Below are 21,942 nucleotides of genomic sequence, written 5' to 3'. Positions count from 1 at the left end.
GCCTTCTTCTCCTTCCATCATCACAATCGACTTGAAAATGGTCCAGGACGGACCGAAACGTCGTCGTCCCTTTATTTTGTAATGTGTGTGGTTTGGTCAACAACTTTTTCTGAGGTTTTCATATAAGCTCTGGAGGAGCTTGTTTATACAAGCTATAATTACGTTCTGTGAGACCTTTCTGTAAGCTTTGTTTACTCTATATTAGAGGTTTCTGAAATCTCTTTCAACAAAATAATTTTGCAAATTATTTTTGCAAAATTATTTGCAAAATAAAATTCAGGGGTTAATAGCAATAACAAAATAATTTTGCAAATTATTTTTGCAAAAAAAATTACATTGATTTTACTTTGCAACACTACGACATTGTACCGCCCCAGAGCGTCCAACATAAAAAGTTCTCTCTGGAAACTTTTTTCTTATAACATTGTCACCAGATAACTATATTGGTGAAAATGTTATAACTATATTGATAATTATATTTTTATTCGTTTATTGATTAAGGCGCTCACGTAGTGCTGTAGAGGCAAGGTGTGAGAATGTCTGAAACATTCATGTACATTTGCAAGGGCTACAAGGATCTATGCTAGCTTTTGAGGGGGTCCGGAACGCTTATGTAGATTTGTAGAGGTAGCAAATTCCTTGCCAGCAGGTGTAGATGCCCGCAAAGTCCATGTAAAGGGAGGGAGGATCCTTACCACGCAGGTGCTGAAGCGTATCAATAGTGCCAAGCAAAATAAACAAGTTGAACCCAATCCAATTCCTGGCGGAAACCGGTTGCGTCACGGTCTGCTGCCCACAATAGCGTCTATTCAACAAACTTCAAGTGTAAAAGGTTTACAACGTTCCCTTCGCCAAAATTTCCAGGTTTTGCGTTGGCTCAAGCGTTGAAATACGTATTTGTAACAGGGAAAAATAATATCTGCAGAGCTGGAGTGTGTGAGTTTTTGGTTACATTGCTGTGAGGGATCCTCATTCCATACAACAGGCAGGCCAGGAAGGGAGGTGGGGTGGTGGGAGGCTGTGTATTGGGAGGGAAGCTGTGTATTAGGAGGGAAGCTGTGTATTGGGATGAAAGCTGTGTCTTGGGATGGAAGCTGTGTCTTGGGATGGAAGCTGTGTCTTGGGATGGAAGCTGTGTCTTGGGATGAAAGCTGTGTCTTGGGATGGAAGCTGTGTATTGGAATGGAGGTTGTGGATTAGAAGGGAGGCTTATGGTTGCGAGAAAAGCTGAAAAGTGGAAGGGACGTTGAAGATTGGGAAGGCGGCTGGGGATTAGGAAGGATATTGGAAATTGAAAAAGGCGGAGCACAAACATACACCCTGGAACCAGATGATTTCAAACACCACAGGACAAAAGTAACATTTCACCATAGAAATGTTTACACACTCTTAGGTCTCCCATAAATCTGAAATAAAACACCACTATAATTGTTTATAATATCACAGTAAACATAAACCTGTGATTATAATCAAATCAGTAAAGAAAGGACACAGTGAGTGTACTGGATCGTCACTGAATTAACATATACAACGGTACGGCATGTGGAAGGCAAATTCTTTATTTGGAATAATTAAATACAAACATCGCAAAGAAACATTAATTTGCTACTTTTGGTATACTCCCGCCTTCACGCAGCAGACATTTGAGTGGAGTTACTAAGATGGGAACATTGAATTGAGACAGAACAGTCTTGCCAGCGATTTGGTCTGGGTTCGAATCCTGGACAGGGAAAATTGACTGGGTGTCAATCCTTAACTGATCGCCCTTATTTACCAGGGGCTAATAGCAATAATTGGGTACCTATTTCTTAACAGATTCGCTTGTCGTGTTCCAGGAAAAACTAGTAGGGGAAAAGCTTACCATGAACTATGGGAAGGGAAAGCTCTCAGCCTGCTAACAGGAGTCAGCAGTCGTCTGCTCCTGTACCCATCTGTGTAAAACCAATAGGGTAAGGGTTACCATGAACTATGGGAAGGGAAAGCTCTCAGCCTGCTAACAGGGGGTCACAAGTCGTCTGCTCCTGTACCCACCTGTGTAAAAAAAAAAAACATTTTCCAGATCTATCTTAGGTTTCATAGCACTTCAGGGTTTCTAATGTATTATATGAAGACCCTAACGACCCTTACCTAGCTTAAAACCGCTAGTAAACATTTTAACGAAATCTTACTCTAAACATTCAACCCCAAAAGGTACACTCTTCTACATATCATGGTACTCCTCCAGCATGTAAACTCTTCTTCATTAAAGTATTATGAACCTCAACCAGAGATAGAGGTTCTATATAGTCATAATCGCATTTCCCCTCATATATAGTCAGGAAAAACACTATATAGTTTCTATATACTCATAATCGCTTTCCCCCCCTCTACCCGAGTCAGTTTTTTTTGCACAAAACCAGAAAAAAGATTCTCATTGTCAAGGATGCCGTTGTGTTTCATAAAAGATAAGAAAATATTGGAAATAAAAACCACCCAAAAAAGTGATTTTCCTTTTTTCTTGGTGAATATTGTTGTGGTGGGAATCGAACCTGGGCCAGACCCAAGGGTGTTGCTCGAGTTACTTGGCGTTATATCCCTAACTGATGTCGTAGTGGCCGGGCGGCAGCAGGTGGTGAGATATATAAGAAAAAGGTTTATTCTGCAAACCGCCTCGAATATCTGTTCTGCCTTGTTTCCCCGTAGTGGGGTATATATATATATATATATATATATATATATATATATATATATATATATATATATATATATATATATATATATATATATATATATATATATATAATCTTTCATTTATTTTGGATTAAAATATTACACGTAAAGGCTAAGTGAGTTATAGTATATAATGGGGGTTTCAAAATAATATTCGTCAGAGAAATAGATTTCTAATTGACATTTTGTACGCAAGTGAGGTAATTATGAGGGGGGATACGGTAAGCCAGAGTTACTATATAGCATTTGGAAGGAATTTGAGGACAATGATCTGGGATATGTTGACAAGGTGTTGGGATATGAAGATAAGGAGCTGGGATATGAGGGACAAGGAGCTGGGATATGAAGGACAAGGAGCTGGGATATGAGGGACAAGGAGCTGGGATATGAAGGACAAGGAGCTGAGATATGAGGACAAGGAACTGGGATCGGACGGAGGGTTGAAATGGTGCCCAACCACATGGACAGTTAGGAATCGAACCCAAAAATGCAGGAAGCGAGGGTGTCGCCACTCCGACGAGTCCAAGTGGTTTAACAGCTTTGTTCCAAGGTTATGGTACATTTAACTCCCGGTACACACGCACACACACACACACACACACACACACACACACACACACACACACACATACACATACACACACACACACACACACACACACACACACACACACACACACACACACCTTATAAGTTAACTGTCAGAGTAGTTAACAAATTAAATGCATTAGGCAGTGATGTGGTGGAGGCTGACTCCAAACACAGTTTCAAATGTAGATATGATAGAGCCCAGTAGGCTCAGGAACCTGTGTACCAGTTGACTGACAGTTGAGAATCGGTACCAAAGAGCCGAAGCTCAACCCCCGCAAGCACAACTAGGCAAGCACCTTCCTCATGCTAAACCACTTCCAGTAATGCTGTATGCACGCAACGTAACGAGAGACAAATTACAGAGAATTGCACATATAATTCCAACCAAGTGTCTGGGTATTATAGCATTTTCTTGAGCGTTGCACGCCGGGCCGCACAGAACCTCACAATAACACGTGTGACAAAGTTGAGGGGAAAATATGAACGTTAAACGCTTCTTCGTTTATATTTCCTTGGAGGTTTTTTCCCTACAAGGTATTACAGAATGGTAATATGAGACTTCAGCAGCCAGTGAACGTCTTCGGATCTGGAAGACACTATGCATGGGCAGTTCGGAGCCTCACAAGGCAACCTCCGGATGCTGCATGTTCTCTTTGTGGAGGCTAAGGGTCTTTACAAACTCAACCTGAGGTGGTATCCCTTATATATATATACATATATATATATATATATATATATATATATATATATATATATATATATATATATATATATATATATATATTTATATATATATATATTGGGTACTGCCTACGGTACCTACCTACGGAAGGGAGCAGGTCGGCCGAGCGGACAGCACGCTGGACTTGTGATCCTGTGGTCCTGGGTTCGATCCCCGGCGCCGGCGAGAAACAATGGGCAGAGTTTCTTTCACCCTATGCCCCTGTTACCTAGCAGTAAAATAGGTACCTGGGTGTTAGTCAGCTGTCACGGGCTGCTTCCTGGGGGTGGAGGCCTGGTCGAAGACCGGGCCGCGGGGACACCAAAAAGCCCCGAAATCATCTCAAGATAACCTCAAGAAGATACGGTGCAATTTTCAGGACCCATAGCCTTGAGGAATAGAATTAAAGGTATTGACCTTGAGACCTTGCAGACTGTCTATGAACACTTGTTGATGAATATTCTATATATATATATATATATATATATATATATATATATATATATATATATATATATATATATATATATATATATATATATATATATATATATATATATATATATGTCGTACCTAGTAGCCAGAACGCACTTCTCGGCCTAATATGCAAGGCCCGATTTGCCTAATAAGCCAAGTTTTCCTGAATTAATATATTTTCTCTAATTTTTTCTTATGAAATAATAAAGCTACCATTTCATTACGTATGAGGTCAATTTTTTTTTATTGGAGTTAAAATTAACGTAGATATATGACCGAACCTAACCAACCCTACCTAACCTAACCTAACCTATCTTTATAGGTTAGGTTAGGTTAGGTAGCCGAAAAAGTTAGGTTAGGTTAGGTTAGGTAGGTTAGGTAGTCGAAAAGTAATTAATTCATGGAAAACTTGGCTTATTAGGCAAATCGGGCCTTGCATAGTAGGCTGAGAAGTGCATTCTGGCTACTAGGTACGACATATATATATATATATATATATATATATATATATATATATATATATATATATATATATATATATATATATATATATATATATATATATATATATATATATTGAAAGTATTCATTAATTAACCTCGTGCTTCACTCTATAAAACTAAATTCTCAATTCTAGTTAGTATGTGTTTAACTGATTACATTTACCATGTAATTCATATCATTATTTCCACTCAAACATCACACATGATACGTGGAAAATAAACATTTGGTAGTAATGTCTCTAATGACAAAACTCAGTAAAATACAGTAATCTGAATGATCTTAAATCTGGTCACTCTAGGGCCATTTTAATTTTATGAGGCTAGTATGTATTATATGAGGCGAGTATGTATTTTATTAGGCTATTATGTAAAGTGTCGCAAATATTCCAGAAAAATGTGAATACGACTAAACTGGTGATTAAAATGGCCGTTACGTTTTATTCAGGGTCGGCGTTCGATCCCTGATGGTCCAAGTGGATAGGTTCTGTTCCTTTATACTTTCCTCATATCCCAGCTTCCTGTTCTCATATCCCAGCTCGCTGTCTTCAAATCCCAGTTTCCTGTCCTCATATCCCAGCCCCTTGTACTCATATCCCAGCTCGCTGTCTTCATATCCAAGCTTCTTGTCTTCATATCTCAGCTCACTGTTTTCCCATCCCAGTTCCTTGTCCTCATATCCCGCAGTGTATTATCAGGAAAGGTCAATGCAATGTTATCTGAGGTCACTATGCTGTTCAACATAGGTTACTACAGTGTTGTATTGCATGTAGGGTCAATAGAAAGGAGATGCAGAAATGTCTACACTAAACAATTAGGTTGCTGGAATTTCTCATCTTTCGAGTGCCTCGTCCACATGATGTTGGTAACGACGTCGGCCTCTATTCTCGCAGTGTCTCGGTTCGATACTCGATAGTTCAAGTGCTTGGACGAAATTCTTTCATGCCGTTTTTACACCTTAGCTTTTATCCTGTCCTCATAACCCAGCCAATCCCGTCCACATGTTCCTTCCATGTGCGCCACAGGTATCCTGGTTTAAGTCCTTCTCATATTATCTTTCATTCCTTCCTCAGTGCTCACTGGACAACCTATCCTCTTAAAAATAAAGTCGCTTTTGGCCGTTTGCCCGTGTGGCCGAAAGTGGACGTAATTTGAAAATGAAAAAAATGAAAATGAGATTTTTTTCAACAACAGTTAGTTAAGGGTCATCTGATGGGTTAGGTGGGCAGGAAATTCTCATAAAGTTTCAAAACGTTATGAAAAACGTTAATTGAAAGTTTCCTCTCCTAACGTTTCCGAGTAAGCCGGACGACTCAAACAGAAAACGGGACAGTACATCACTTTCGTGAGCCGATTTCCATTTCAAATTACGTCCCACTTTTGGCCATAGCGCGCATACGAGCCAAAAGCGACGGTTTTTTTTAAGAGAACGGGTTGCACTGGAGCCATTCCATTCGCCAGGCGCCTACACCTAGATCCTTTCACCGATCAGCAAAACCCTCATAAACTTTCTTCTCTCTACGGAATGTAAATCAACCAGCCTGGTTCTCTCATCAGGCTCTCTGATCCAAGGGCCTGAGTATCTTGCACCAATTTAGTTGACAATGCAATGCCGTCTGCAACCAACGGCTCTTACATCTTCACCATTCCGCGGGAAATCAATTTGGATTCCAATTTTCCTCGGTCTCTCCTCCCTCGCCTCTTCATCAGTATATTAATTGAACAGTGAAGGCGACATCACAGGGCGTTCCGCAGCTTCGTTTCTCTGGGTATTCAAGCCATTAATTTCAAGGCTTACATTCCTTTATATATGAAAACATTGTCTTTATTCACGCATCATTTGACCATAGTTAATGTTGTTTAATTAACAATTATGTTACACCACAGTATTCTTAAATTGCATTTGAATATAAACAGTCTTCCTACAACAAGTTTTAGTATCTCTAACGTTGTAAAATTCATCTTAACAGTATTCCATATATTATATAATGGCGTTGTTATAAGCACTAAATGTATTTAGACTTGATGAAAACCTAGACTGAATTGTTTATAAAATTCACGTAATGATGGACAAATGAGAGAGGATGGTTTATTGTCTTGTCGAGGTCTCTCGAGAACTAGTGGCCCATCTCAGGTTAGATCAGGTAAAGGAGACATGAATATGGAGCAAATTGGCGTACTTGTTTTATTTTAAATGATATGGGGCAATTGAGTAATTAACAAGCCTTCTGCTCGTGTTTATGTGAATAAAATTTGCTCGAAATGAGTCAGTGGGATCACATTTCTTGTAAAGATTCTCTTTAGTTCATTGTGATCTCCAATCTCTTGTAAGTTGTCAACAATGTCTCGTTAATTTTGATTCCTTGACCAATATTCTCTTCTAATTTGTGAGGTTAATCTCTTCATTCTTGTCTCGAAATCCCTATTATCTTCTATTTAGAAAAGAAAAAACGGTTTTATAACTGCTTATCACTCTCCTCCCTCGCCATCTCACTTCTCTTTCATCATTTCTCTTCCCTCACCTCTCTTTCCTCTCATCATTTCCCTTCCCTCACCTCTCTTTCCTCTTATCATTTCCCTTCCCTCACCTCTCTTTCCTCCTCATCTCTCCAGCTTCATGCGCTCTTTTCTCTGGCAATGTTCCTGGCCTCGAGCAGAGCTACACATCAGCGCCACACCTCACGTTTTGACAATTTGGTGTGCGAGTGTGTGGGACCACTAAGGTTTTTCTCCTTTACCACCATCTTCACCACCACCACTACCACCACTCAAGCAGGCAGCTGCTCCAAGCCTAATGCGTCTCATCAGCGCCTACCACAGCTGGAACTCCCCGGCGCATTATGTCTTACCTGCTACCCACCACAACCGGTTCTATCAAGCTATTTTATCTTGCTAGTTACTATCACAACTGGTACTGTCATATCTCACCACTGTCATTGTGATCTAACCATCGCTAACATCTTGAATTTTATATACTTGTTCAGGTGTTTTTTGGAATTATCATAACATTTCAGAAGTACTTTTTAGACAATAGAGCGTCATTATCTTCCTGGATGTTTCTCTCTCATGGTGGAACATGCAATAATAAAGGTAAAGAATAAAGGTAAATAAAGGCAATACTAAAGATAAAGGTAAATTATCAGGTAAAGAGAGCTTTATACAATCTATCGTCTATCAGTTCATGGACGCTTTATACAATCTATCGTCTATCAGTTCATGGACGCTTTACACAATCTATCGTCTATCAGTTCATGGACGCTTTACACAATCTATCGTCTATCAGTTCATGGACGCTTTACACAATCTATCGTCTATCAGTTCATGGACGCTTTACACAATCTATCGTCTATCAGTTCATGGACGCTTTACACAATCTATCGTCTATCAGTTCATGGACGCTTTACACAATCTATCGTCTATCAGTTCATGGACGCTTTACACAATCTATCGTCTATCAGTTCATGGACGCTTTACACAATCTATCGTCTATCAGTTCATGGACGCTTTACACAATCTATCGTCTATCAGTTCATGGACGCTTTACACAATCTATCGTCTATCAGTTCATGGACGCTTTACACAATCTATCGTCTATCAGTTCATGGACGCTTTACACAATCTATCGTCTATCAGTTCATGGACGCTTTACACAATCTATCGTCTATCAGTTCATGAACGCTTTACACAATCTATCGTCTATCAGTTCATGGACGCTTTACACAATCTATCGTCTATCAGTTCATGGACGCTTTACACAATCTATCGTCTATCAGTTCATGGACGCTTTACACAATCTATCGTCTCTCAGTTCACGGATGCTTTATAAGACCAGAATGGTGCAACAGCCTAACATAAACTGGTGAACATAACAAATAGGTGTAACTTCTCCTTCTACTCTTAGCAGTGAATGGCTCCCTGGAGTTAAGGAACTGTTGTGGGTTGCATCTGTGGCCTAAAGGAACCTCGATACAAAAACAAACAGGCGTCTTGATCCATACAAGCGAGTTGGAAACCAAGAAAATAATTTAAATGGAACCTCTTAATTTAAATAAATTTGCCTGGTTTATCTCATACCATTATTGTGACAATGCAAATAGCTCCTCACATCAAATTAGGTTCATGAGGTCCCGCCCCTCTTAACCACCGTCTCACATTTTCCAAATTACTCATTACACAACAGATATTACCAGGAGACTCTTATCTCATAACACAAGATATATATGGGAGTACGGTCTTACCCTTGAAATTGGAATTCATATAAGAATGTAAGGAATTGATATAAGAAAGTTAGATTTATAGATTTAAAGAAACCTCACAAGGCCTATTGGTCCATACGAGACAGCTTCTATTAATAGCCACCCAAGCACATTCATAGACATGTCTAACTTACGCTTGAAACAACTCATCGATTCCACGCCTATTACGCTACTCGGTAATTTGTTCTATGAATCAACAGCGCAGTTTAAAAACCAGTATTTACCCAGACCATATTTACTCGTATTTCTTAAATCTAAACTTATCCAATTTATATCCATTGTTTCAGGGTTTGTTGTGTGTTAATAAAGGAAGCATCAATAACGGCACTCTGTTACCTCCTTACCAGTCCTGAACCTGAGCTGCGTGACAATGAATTATATGAACACACACGGCAGTCTGTTAGAAACTGTCTTGTACACTTTATTAATAGGATCACGTTCTCTCGCGGTCCAACTGGAACCTTGGTCCTCCGCCGCTTATATACTGAAACGTGGCCGGTGCGCACCGTAGAGTTTAGTATGCGGTCGTATTTATATTTTAGCGTCACATAACTCTTCACACAGTGTAACCCTTCATAGGGTAGCTGCATAAATAAAAATGTACCATAGTATAAAACAGCTATCCCAATGCAATATAATTCTTCATATAGTGTAGGGAAGCTATGCAAATGGGAATGAGCCAAAAGTATGAAAATAAAAACAAATTCAATATATCATTTTGATAAAAACATGTTCACAAATTTGTTTTATTCTTCCCATTATCATTAGAATACGATTCCTAACTTAACAATTTCCTTAATTTAAGCACATTACATATTGTTCAAACAGGTCGGCAAATACCCTATTTACCCGTGAGGTGAATTTAAATCACAGAGTTCTTCGGCTCAACCTGAGTCTGACAAAATTGTCATTGACACTGCTTCTTGCTCGTGATTTCTTCTTATGACTCTGGTTGCTGCACCTCTTAAACATAAATGGTTGGCTAACATCTCCAACAAAAATGATTATCTACAGACCAACAACAATAGCTAGCTAGACATCTCCAGCATCAGTGGTGGCTCCTCATCCCCACTGCATCCTCACCCCAACTCCCCACCATCACTGATGTCACAGAACAATACTCCCCTAGCTCTTGATCCTCTACACAACTCTGAAGTACGTGGATTAAAACTGTACTCGAGAGGAACCTTACGTATTTGTAAGGAGAGACCTGAAACCTTCAGACAAAAATCTTCGAGATGAGAGAACTTAAACGATAAGATAAACGCTTCCAAACTGAAAAACATTTCTTTGCTCCCTTCGTCTCCCTTTATCTTCGACTGTATTTTCTCGTACAGTTCATCTGTTACAGTCAGATCATCTGTTACAGTCAGATCATCTGTTACAGTCAGGTCAATTGTTACAGGTTATCCGGTAGTCTACTGATCAGTATTTAATTCAGACCTTCTTCAAAACAAAATAAGAAACCATACACACACAAACACGAACATAAGTAAACACATATTCAAACATATACGCACCTATACCTGTGCCTGAGATAGCACCTGAGCAGGCGGAGTCTAAGAGCTAAAGCTCGGTCATACATGCACAATTTGGTGAGCACAAATATGTGAAAACAAGCAATCATACACAGAAAAATACAAACGAGGTAATATATAACCAAATAATTGACATATTTTTTCGCAGTTTGATGAACTCCGGATACAAAAAAATACAAAAATAAAAAAAAAATGATGAAACAGGCGCCCCAGAATTAGTTTGTTTTTCTGCTTGCCTTGCGCTGCTAAAAAATATTATTTTTTTATGTATAAAACAGGGTGGCATTTAGAAACCCTTTTCCTGTTTCATATTTTGTTAATTTAGTAACTGCACACATCACTTTACGGACACAGTTAATGACACATAAATGTCTCCCCGTGTGTCAGTATACATAAGCTGGACAATGTTATTTATATTTTAAAATGCGTAAGTAAATTTATGTATTGTTATTATATACATTTTCAGTGTTTATTTGTCCGTGGTCCTGTGTATCTATACGAATAAGAGAGAAATGTGTTTTTGCTTGCCAGTCTCTCCTTCAGTGTTTCCAAAGTTAGAGGTCAGATGCTTAGGGCTAGTCTCGCCTAAATTTTCAGGGGAAGTAGTATTGGATACGGGACGGAAATAGACTGGTCGGGGGAGGCCTAAGTTAAATGCTTTAAGAAATATTAGCAAATATAAACACCATAGGCCCTCTTCAACGAGTCCTAAATGGAATCAAGTGAAAAGTATGGCGCGTGCCCAACGTGAAGTTGTTATTAAAAAGAAGAAAATTTTAAAAGTATGAAAGATATATATATATATATATAATATATATATATATATATATATATATATATATATATATATATATATATATATATATATATATATATTATATATAGCTATATGTGGAACAAATGAGTCCTAAATTTTCTCTAAAAGGAGCTAATTCGTTCCATAGTACCTCTATATTAAACTAATGAATCTCAGATAAACTCTAATAAATGAATGAGCAAGAATTTCATCCATAATAGCCTTAGGCTTTAATTTTTGGATGATGGGTCGTATATTACATGGGTTGGATTGCAACGCCTTTACTTGAATAAAAAGATAGTTGAATTTGCAATCCACTTTTGGAATGCTCACTGAACTGAATATTACTAGGCGAAATTTGTGGATAAAATTCCCTCAATAAATTAGTTTTATTTCGTTTGGAATTGTTGTTGGAACCTTGATAATGGATTGGAAAATAAACCAGTGATCTGTTAGCAATTGCATGACTTGATAGTTAGTTTGAGTTATTTGCTCAAAAGTCTATCTATACTGGTTTCACTGCGTTTGAGTGAACTAAAGGCATTACGTAATGTATTTTTTTCATAAACTCTAATTACTTGTGAAGGTAGATTTCACTTTTAGAAAGTTTTGTTTTTCGTGACATTTTCACATCAAACACATCCCCGTACTTTCATTTAATGTATACTCTCATGTTTTTAATTCTCTCTCCACAAACATCTCTACTAAACACAAATTCTCAAAAACATCTCTAATCTCTGTTCTGTAAGCGTAGGTAGAGAGACCCAAGGCCTGTTTTGCTGGTGTGGGGTGAAAGTTTGGAAAATTGTTCCATACCCCTCCCAACCATTCATTATAGGGACTTGATGGGACATTTTGTATTAAAAAAGTATCAGGGTGATGAAATCATCACATCAAAATATAATTCAATAATGTGATAAAAAGTAAAAAACACTATACCAAGCAGTAATGGTACAGTGATTACAGTCTGTATCAACTGGAGTGGACCACTATGTATCACCTGCAGTGTGAGGAACCCTGCCCACCTGCAGGAGGGAAAGAGAGGGAAAGGGGGTAATAGAAGCCAAGCCCCTCTTCGGTGTGGAGTTCGATTCACACGTTTCCTGCTACAGGTGAAGTCTGTGATGCAATCTGGGTCAAGGCGACAAAAGTCATGAACGCTTTTGATATAACTTTAACCTCTAACCATTGTTTTTTGTTTTGGAACCTATGCAATACGAAATATATATCACAGCAAACACACAGTAACTACAACGCTTTGAAATTACGAATAACGTTAGCGATATCCAAACAACATAAATTCTGGTAAGGATATGTGTTTACTAGGGAGCTCGTTAGGCAGCCTAGCTAACAACATAAAGAATCCTTTCTAAACTGAAGCAAAAATAACTAAATATAAATATAACTATATATTTTGGCGTGCTTGTGGAAAAAAAAGTTGGTGCAGAGGGGTAATTATATTGTAAGCATGGCATATGAATAGTATTCCGATTCCTATACAAATTGTAACTCCACCTTTGGTGTATAGGTAAACAGTTTACACGTAGCTGCAATTAGGTATCCCGAGTGAAGAAGACTTAATTACGACTATGAAGCTCTTCAAGAGGGATATGAGGATAGGGAATAGGGATAGGACGAAGGAAAGGAATGGTGCCCAACTACTTGGATGTTCTGGGATTGAAGGCCGACCTGCAAGAAGCGTGACCGTTCAATCAAAGTGGTTGGGCAGGCAGGAGAACATTTAACAAGGAGAACATAGGACAAATGCGACACTGAACGTTCACGACATCAGAAGAGCCAGGAAGGAGAACAAGGAACACGAAGAAGAACAATGAACACATAGAACAATTACCAAGGTAAACAATAATCTCTTGCCACACTGAATTCTTACGTGCGTAGAATAAGGTGAACAAAGAACAAGATGAACAAGAAACAAGGTGAACAAGATGAACAAGGTGAACAATGTTCCCCCAGGCGGATCAGACCAACGTCACTCCGTCCCTTGTCTAATATCGAGGACCATAACCGTGACGAGAGGGCCATGGTTGTGCCACTCTGGCCACCATTATGACACAATGGCCCCATATTGGTCGGCCACAATAACACCATCACCTCATAAACGGTACTTCCAACACAACACAAAAGGAAGATCAGGGATGAAGAGAGACAGATTTTGCCTGAAGCCTCCAATCACTATCTCCAAAAGGACATTATCACCAATATATATATATATATATATATATATATATATATATTATATATATATATATATATATATATATTATATTATATATATATTAATATATATATATGTCGTACCTAGTAGCCAGAATGCACCTCTCAGCCTACTATGCAAGGCCCGATTTGCCTAATAAGTCAAGTTTTCATGAATTAATATATTTTCTCTAATTTTTTTCTTAAGAAATGATAAAGCTCCTCATTTCATTATGTATGAGGTAAAAATTTTTTATTGGAGTTAAAATTAACGTAGATATATGACCGAACCTAACCAACGCTACCTAACCTAACCTAACCTATCTTTATAGGTAGGTAAGGTTAGGTTAGGTAGCCGAAAAAGTTAGGTTAGGTCAGGTAGGTTAGGTAGTCGAAAAAACATTAATTCATGAAAACTTGGCTTATTAGGCAAATCGGGCCTTGCATAGTAGGCTGAGAAGTGCGTTCTGGCTACTAGGTACGACATATATATATATATATAATATATATATATATATATATATATTAGTATATTTTGGTAGCAGTCTTTCCTGTAGACATATATTATTAAATATGACCGAAAATTTCGGTCATATTTTCTTTTCGGTCATATTTAATAATATATATATATATATATATATATTATATATATAATATTAATATATATATATATAATATATATATTATATTATAATATATATATATATATATATATATATATATATATGTCGTACCTAATAGCCAGAACGCACTTCTCTGCCTACTATGCAAGGCCCGATTTGCCTAATAAGCCAAGTTTTCATGAATTAATTGTTTTTCGACTACCTAACCTACCTAACCAAACCTAACCGAACTTTTTCGGCTACCTAACCTAACCTAACCTAAAAAGATAGGTTAGGTTAGGTTAGGTAGGGTTGGTTAGGTTTGGTCATATATCTACGTTAATTTTAACTCCAATAAAAAATATTGACCTCATACATAATGAAATGGGTAGCTTTATCATCTCATAAGAAAAAAAATTGAGAAAATATAATAATTCAGGAAAACTTGGCTTATTAGGCAAATCGGGCCTTGCATAGTAGGCCAAAAAGTGCGTTCTGGCTACTAGGTACGACATATATATATATATATATATATATATATATATATATATATATATATATATATATATAATATATATATATATATGTCGTACCTAGTAGCTAGAACGCACTTCTCAGCCTACTATGCAAGGCCCGATTTGCCTAATAAGCCAAGTTTTCATGAATTAATGTTTTTTCGACTACCTAACCTACCTGACCTAACCTAACTTTTTCGGCTACCTAACCTAACCTTACCTACCTATAAAGATAGGTTAGGTTAGGTTAGGTAGGGTTGGTTAGGTTCGGTCATATATCTACGTTAATTTTAACTCCAATAAAAATTTTTTACCTCATACATAATGAAATGAGGAGCTTTATCATTTCTTAAGAAAAAAATTAGAGAAAATATATTAATTCATGAAAACTTGACTTATTAGGCAAATCGGGCCTTGCATAGTTGGCTGAGAGGTGCATTCTGGCTACTAGGTACGACATATATATATAACTGAAAACTCACACCCCAGAAGTGACTCGAACCCATACTCCCAGGAGCAACGCAACTGGTATGTACAAGACGCCTTAATCCACTTGACCATCACGACCGGACATAATGAGGTGATAGCCGAGGCTATTTGAACCACCCCACCGCCGGCACTCGGATAGTAATCTTGGGCATAGCATTTTACCAAATCACCTCATACTTTGGGGCACACGTGAGGAACACAAATGCGAACAAGCCTGAATGGTCCCCAGGACAATATGCAACTGAAAACTCACACCCCAGAAGTGACTCGAACCCATACTCCCAGGAGCAACGCAACTGGTATGTACAAGACGCCTTAATCCACTTGACCATCACGACCGGACATAATGAGGTGATAGCCGAGGCTATTTGAACCACCCCACCGCCGGCACTCGGATAGTAATCTTGGGCATAGCATTTTACCAAATCACCTCATACTTTGGGGCACACGTGAGGAACACAAATAGCCTCGGCTATCACCTCATTATGTCCGGTCGTGATGGTCAAGTGGATTAAGGCGTCTTGTACATACCAGTTGCGTTGCTCCTGGGAGTATGGGTTCGAGTCACTTCTGGGGTGTGAGTTTTCAGTTGCATATTGTCCTGGGGACCATTCAGGCTTGTTCGTCTCATATATATTATATATATATATATATATATATAATATATATATAATATATATATATATATTATATATATATATATATTATATATATATATATATATATATATTATATATATATATTATATATATATATATTATATATATATATATATATATATATATATATATATATTATATATATATAATATATATTATATACATATATATATATATCTATACAGGGAAACCAGATTAGAATGTAAATTTAACACTGGTATCCATGAGCTTATATACAGTAATGTATGTTACAGAGATACTGGGTTGTTGTTTAAGATTCGCTACCTGAAACAAAAAGTTCCAAGTAGCACGGGCTATGGAGAGCCCATAGTGAACTTTTTAGACACGGGGGTACAGAAGAGTTCATGATATCTCACATAGGTGTCCTCTAAAGCGTATGTAGACAGTTATCGGGGTTGCAAAGAAATGGGGGGGATGATAGATAGATTCGGATTAGTACATGAAATGGAAAATTGTGTCTCAAATAAGCATTTTGACAGTAATAGATATTATAGAAAAGGGAAATATGGACACTGATTATTACATGAAAAATAATTGGTGTCCTAAAAAGATATTGAAACATATTACAAGAACAACAGAAACAGAGTCGAAGAAGAGTCAGAGTTGCTTTAAACGAATTAATCCGTACTGTAGAAATATATTCAGTGATTTAAAAAGCATTCCTCACACGTATAAGTCAAAACACCTTTCAATACTGCCCACTTTTCCTCGTGTAACTATTAAAAGTGTGTGTGTGTGTGTGTGTGTGTGTGTGTGTGTACTCACCTAGTTGTGTTTGCGGGGGTTGAGCTCTGGCTCTTTGGTCCCGCCTCTCAACCGTCAATCAACAGGTGTACAGATTCCTGAGCCTATCGGGCTCTGTCATATCTACACTTGAAACTGTGTATGGAGTGAGCCTCCACCACATCACCCCCTAATGCATTCCATTTGTCAACCACTCTGACACTAAAAAAGTTCTTTCTAATATCTCTGTGGCTCATTTGGGCACTCAGTTTCCACCTGTGTCCCCTTGTGCGTGTTCCCCTTGTGTTAAATAGACTGTCTTTGTCTACCCTATCAATCCCCTTCAGAATCTTGAATGTGGTGATCATGTCCCCCTAACTCTTCTGTCTTCCAGCGAAGTGAGGTTTAATTCCCGTAGTCTCCTCGTAGCTCATACCTCTCAGCTCGGGTACTAGTCTGGTGGCAAACCTTTGAACCTTTTCCAGGTGTGTGTGTGTGTGTGTGTGTGTGTGTGTGTGTGTGTGTGTGTGTGTGTGTGTGTGTGCGTGTGTGAGTGTGTGGTGGGATGAATACTCAAGAGATCATTCCCTTGATCAAGATGGCCTTTATCACGCGTTCGAAGACCAATATTTATAATGTCTGAACAGCTGCCAAAATTAGATTCTTATAGACAATCGCTCTGGGCTCTGGATTAATGTGTGAAGTGACTGTTTACTCACAATGGTCGTATAAGGAGATTAAGTAGTTACTTTTTGTGTATATTTGCCTCTATGGTGCTCACTCCCACAAGTCCGAGTAGGCAGTAAAGTCAGAGTAGGCAGTACAGAACAGGTAGTGCATTCAGAGTAGGTAGTGAAGTTAGAGTTGGCAGTGAAATCAGCAGTGAAGTCAGCGTAGGCAAGGAAGGCAGCCATACAGGAAGATGTGTCGAATAATTTCAGATTCTCGAAGGCTCTATTATATATAATCCCCATATATTCATAGTGAATATGTAAAATCTTTGCTATTGTGAAAATTTTCCTAAATGGGAATATACGAGGAGGAGACAAATTTGATTAAGTGTTTAGCTTTATGTCTATTGACCTGTTGGAGGCCTATGAAGGCCATTATAAGAACCTACTGACACACCAGTATCTAAATCCCTGTACAGAGGCCTCGACTTTAGCCCAATATCAAACGAAACTATATAGAGATTTTAAACCAGGAGATGTGCTAGTTAGAAACCAGTTTGAGGTGTTTCAGCGCTATATTTTATGTTGTCTAGTAACTTGCCGTGTTCGGTAAGACACTGTGGCCGAGTTTGCAAGTGCAGTTTAACTAATTTCGTAACTGTCATAGTATGTCCTTCAGTACAATGCGTGTTCTTCAGAGCAACAGAAAACGAGTTTTTTAGAAATATTATTTAATATGGTTTCAAATTCTCTGAGACAGAAAGCATCGTGGGCGCTCCTTGGCCAACGACTGACCTTAACCAGGTTGCAACCCACAGTTTAGCTGACTAAATCCCAAGTATTTATATACCCCTAGGTGAACAGGTTCGTCAACTGTAAGGAAACGTGCTCGGGAATCGAACTCGTAAACACAAATAAGCATAACATTTTGCTGATGTCTTTAATATAGGCGAGCCATACGACGGAATTATTAATGGTTTTTAATATTCACGTGTTCTACACATACACAATTGGACGCGAAAACATGTGTAAGTCAATTTAACAACGTATTGTTAAATTATACAGTCTAAGTATGTATAACCAATTTTAATTGAAATGTATAAAACGCAAGAATGTTTATAAATGATAATGTATATAGACCTCTATACTAGGACTGGAAGTTGAGGAAAGAAAAGAGTATCTGGAAGCAATTTAAAGTTTAATTATGAAAGGTATATTCTAGAGAGTATGAGTCTACCTGTACTGCTCCATAGACCGATTGTAAAGTGGTAGAAGCAGACACTATGCAAGGATTGTGGAGTGGCGGAAGCAGACTCTATATATGGATTGAGGAGTAGAGGAAGGAGACTTCAGACTCGAATTGTAGAATAGTGGAGGCTGACTTCATGGACGGATTGGGGAAGTGGGACTACTTTTTGTGAGGGGGAAGGGAGGGTCGTTTTGAACTTTTGTTATTGAACATTTTGGATATTTTTTGCGGTAGGGGGGTGGGGAATGTGGAGTAGTGGAATCAGACCCCATATACAGAATCAAAAGATGACACAACAGAATATTTGAGTGGAAGTTGAGAATCGGAGTCCAAGCACTGAATCCCATCCCTCACCCGCATGAACCAGATATAACATTATGATTATTCTTGTACGTTAATACCGGAAAACTTGATTGTTGAAACCATGGCTTTACTTACCCCAGGCCATAGTGACACACTCTTCCCTCAGTCACCCATTTATGGAAAAATACCGTGGGCAGTGTGTGTGTGTGTGTGTGTGTGTGTGTGTGTGTGTGTGTGTGTGTGTGTGTGTGAATGGTGTGTGTGTGTGTGTTTCTGGGAAGTCCAGGAAGGGAAGTTCGATCCCATTCAAACATTTCTGACATGTTCTCATAGATACATATACATTATTTTGATTTCACTGTGCATTTAGAATTTACATCAAAATACACAAACAGCTTATATTCAGACCTTTCAATATATATATACTCGTTAATTTATTTTTTAAATATTATTTTCAATTAGCATATATATTTATCCATTTTTGTTATTTCACTATTTAATTTGTTTTATTCGGGAATTCATATATTGCTTCATATAGAGTAAATCAGATTATTATGTTCAGTGTCAAGCGAAACATATATATTTGCATAGTTTTAATTGTTTGTGATTTTTGTGGATGGAAATATTGAGCGGCAGACAGATTACATCACTATACCGCCCTGCCAATCAGATTTCAATTTCACCAAGCGTGTTGTATCTGTTTAATTGACCATCAAAAAAAGAATTCAATAGCCAAGGTATATAATATGCGGTTCCGAGCCTGACAGGATTTTGTTGTCTATTTTTTTCCAGCATTTTATTCTGCTAATTTTTATTAAAGTTCTTGATTGTAGTTGACTTCCTGAAACTATAATTATTGGACCAGTTTAATACTTTCTTAAGTTATATTGGCAATGTGAAGAATAGAGTTGAATTCTAAGTTTCGTATAAGGATCTGTCACATTAAATTTCCCGTTCATTCTAATACCATTCCGTTATCTCGATCTGCCACAACGTACAAAATACAACGTCCTAACCTATTCAGAAACGCAATAGCCCAAACCACTCTCCTAACCTAACCTGATGCATAGAAAACGTAGATTCTGGAGTCGCCACTTTTCGTAGCACACTCTATTTGATACGCTGGTTACCATAAAACGTACCATATCGTGTTTAAGGGTGAGAGGACGGGTTGCTAACTTAACACCAAACATCTGGATCCATCAATCATCTGATTGATGGATCCATCAAATATTTACATGTCCATTGACGGGTCAAGTCAACGCGTCTCTTATAGGGAAGATTCGTGTTTAAATCACTGGCGTCACCTTATTATTTTAGCACAGCTGAGTACAGGAAGAGACGAGTTCTGTTCCTGTACCCGTATCACAAGCAGTCTGAGAGCCTTTCCATGCCAAAGTTCATGGTAAACAGGATATTTTTCCCCTGGTATACAATGCGCCAATCGGTTAACAGGCGCATTGGCGTCTGTTAACGCCAATGCGTCTGTTATTGACTGTTAACGCCAATCCTTAAAAGTTAAGGATTGGCGTCTAGTCGACCCTCTCTGGCCAGGATTCGAACCCAGGCCCAAATTGCTCTTTAGGTGCGAGACGAGTGAGTTACCACTGCACAAACGTGGACTGTTTTTTTCTACACTATTTAATCATTTGTTTTTGTATACAGGGGGTTCACCAGGCATTGCCCGAGTCTGTTTGTCTGTCTGTCTGTCTCCCATCTGTTCATTTATCTATCCATCTCTATATTTATCTATCCATTTATTTATCCATCTATTCATCTCTCTATCCATCCATCCATTCACTCCGGTGGTTGTGAGTCCTTAGTACTTTCGTACATTAATACATCTTCAGAAGAAGTCCTTCTGAAGATGTATTAATATACGAAAGTACTTAAGGAAATTCCTGTTTAAATTTTCCTCCATGGTCTGACACTGTCATATATAATGTATACACACACACACACACACACACACACACACACACACACACTCATACACACATATATATATTTATATATACACGCACAACAGGAAATCATAATATACAGCTTAATTTATGCTTCAGTAAACCACTATATATTAACGTTTGCTATAATTATGCACGATGTTTGTTGCAATCTAGAAGACTATATTTTGTCTGTTGAAAACAGAGATAAAAAAATCAATAAAGAGATAATTTTTTAGCAATTTGTTTAAACCATTGTCGTTTTATTTACTTTTATTATTCCCTTATAACTTTTGCCTCCATAAACGTGGTCGTAAAATTTTCAAATGAGTCAAATTTTCAACAAACTTTCAAATGAGTCATGAAAACTTTCACTGTGAGCCTCAGTGCCACTATATTAGTGATAAGTTAATTATGAGGAGAAAGCATTCAAGCCAGTACAAATGTATAGTACTTGGAAGGGATAAGGGGCCATAAGGATTTGGGTGGGACGGAGGGGCAGGAATAGTGCGCAAACTGCTTGGACCGTCGGGAATCGAACGCCGATCTGCATGAAACTAGACCGTCGGCTGTACCGACCTAGTCCAAGTGGACTGGATATTAACGATAATAAAAATATTATTTGATTGCTAAAGTTTCTCATTTTGTCAAGAAATACCCACGAAAACTTAATTTATCTATGGGAATATTTTGATGCCCGTTTCTTTGGACTCCACACGCATGTTAGTGTGTGTGTGTGTGTGTGTGTGTGTGTGTGTGTGTGTGTGTGTGTGTGTGTGTGTGTGTGTGTGTGTGTGTGTGTGTGCGTGTGTGTGTGTGTGTGTGTGTGTGTGTGTGTGTGTGTGTGTGTGTGTGTGTGTGTGTGTGTGTGTGTGTGTGTGTGTGTGTGTGTGTGTGTGTGTGTGTGTGTGTGTGTGTGTGTGTGTGTGTGTGTGTGTGTGTGTGTGTGTGTGTGTTGTGTTGTG

The sequence above is a fragment of the Procambarus clarkii genome, chromosome 20 (genome assembly GCF_040958095.1).
Source record: "Procambarus clarkii isolate CNS0578487 chromosome 20, FALCON_Pclarkii_2.0, whole genome shotgun sequence".
NCBI classification, from domain to species: domain Eukaryota; kingdom Metazoa; phylum Arthropoda; class Malacostraca; order Decapoda; family Cambaridae; genus Procambarus; species Procambarus clarkii.
Note: the sequence above shows the minus strand (reverse complement) of the source record.